Source organism: Pteropus vampyrus, unplaced genomic scaffold (genome assembly GCF_000151845.1).
Source record: "Pteropus vampyrus isolate Shadow unplaced genomic scaffold, Pvam_2.0 Scaffold229, whole genome shotgun sequence".
Lineage (NCBI taxonomy): Eukaryota > Metazoa > Chordata > Mammalia > Chiroptera > Pteropodidae > Pteropus > Pteropus vampyrus.
This window is the reverse complement of record NW_011889010.1, coordinates 1,870,206-1,872,003: the sequence shown is the minus strand read 5'-3', so window position 1 is coordinate 1,872,003 and position 1,798 is coordinate 1,870,206. Positions and strand designations below refer to the sequence as shown.

The following is a 1,798-nucleotide window of genomic DNA, read 5'->3' as shown; positions in this document are numbered from 1 at the left end:
TATAGATGAGGAAACTGAGGCACAGAGAGATAAGTCACTTACCCAGGGTAATACGGCCAGTCAATGGTATATCTGGGATTTACACTCAGAGCTTGGTCTCATAACCACTGGAATTAATATGCCTTGTTCCATAAAAGAATGAGGCCTTTTATTATCTGTCCTAAAAACAAAAAGGCAGACCTATATGTACTTACATGGAATGATCTCCAAGGCATAATTTTAAGATAAAAGAAGATGGTGCAAAACACTGTATTTAACAAACCATCATCTGCATGAAAAAAAAAAATGTATTTCTGCTTGTCTATGCCCGGACTCCATCTGGAAGAGTACAAGACATAGGGGTCGTGTCTGAGAAGATGGTTGACGGCTGCAAGATAGTGGACAAAGGTAGAAGACATGTTTTACTGTACACTTTTGTCCCTTTTAGATTTGGTACTATGTGTTTCTATTGCTTCTTAAATTAATTTTTAAAAATTAAAGTGTAGTTGACATAGTACATCGGTTTCAAGTATTCAACAATGATTCGACATTTATGCCCTCACTGTGATACATCTAGTAACCATCCATCACCGTATGGAACTATCGCGGTGTTATTGACTCCTTTCCCTATGCTGTACATTATACTCCCGTGACTTATTTACTTTATGACTGAGAGTTTGTATTTCTTAATTCCTTTTACCTTTTTTGCTCATTCTCCCACTTCCCTCCCCTCTGGCAACTCCAGTTTATTCTCTGTATCTATGGGTCTGTTTTTGTTTTGTTTGTTCATTCCTTTTTTCTTTTTCTTTTTTTTTTTTAGATACCATTAATTTTTAAAAGTAAAAAGAAAATAAAGATGATACAAAAGCAATAAAATAAGATGTAGGCAATAATGACAAAATATAGGCGATAACGGACAAAACCTGGTTTGGAAGGAGGTAAAAAGGCTTGGATGGTTGTATGTAGGATTAGGACATGGGCTTAAAGAAAAGCGACACATCGGGACAACATGAGGTTTTATAGAAGTACCAGGACTGTCTACGGCCATGCTACCCTGAACGAATTCGATCTCGTCTGATCTCAGAAGCTAAGCAGGGTCAGGCCTGGTTGGTACTTGAATGGGAGACTACCTAGGAAGACCAGGTGCTGTAGGTGTAATAAATTTAAAAAAAAATAATAAGGGATTGTAAGCTGACAAGTTCCTTGCAATCTGTGAGGTCAAGCAAGGGTTGCCTCGCCTAAAAAAAAATAAAATAAAATAGAAATACCAGGACTATTTTTATTGTGTAGAATATGTGTAAGATGAGATCTACCCTCCTAACAGATTTTTAAATATAGCACTGCTAACCATGCGCACATTTTTGTACAGCAGATTTCTCGAACTTATTTGTTTAGTATGACTGAAACGCAACAGCCATTTGTACCAGTCAGCTCAGGCTTCCATAACAGACTGCACTAGACAGGATGGCTGAAACAACAGACACTTATTTTCTCACAGCTGCTGAGGCTGTAAGTCTGAGATCAGGGAGAAAACATCATGGGTTTCTGGTGAGGCCTCTCTTCCTGGTTCATAGGTGAATGCCATCTTGCTGTGTGCTCACATGACTTCTTCCTGGGTATGTGCTATGTGCGTGAGAGAGAGAGAGAGTAGGGGGGAGTGAGGGAGGGAGAGGGGGAAGGAAAGGGAGAGAGAGAGTGAGAGGGAGCGGGAGGGAGCACTCTGCCTCTTCTTATAGGGCATTAACCCCATCAGACCAGGGCTTTGCTCTAATGACCTCATTTAAGCTTAAACACCTCCTTAAAGTCCTTATTTTCAATA

General features: G+C 39.6%; 1 pseudogene; it reads left to right on the top strand.

Moving 5' to 3' along the window:
* Positions 1-1,015: 1,015 nt before the first annotated feature.
* LOC111728803 lies at positions 1,016-1,134 on the top strand (annotated as a pseudogene).
* Positions 1,135-1,798: the final 664 nt, after the last annotated feature.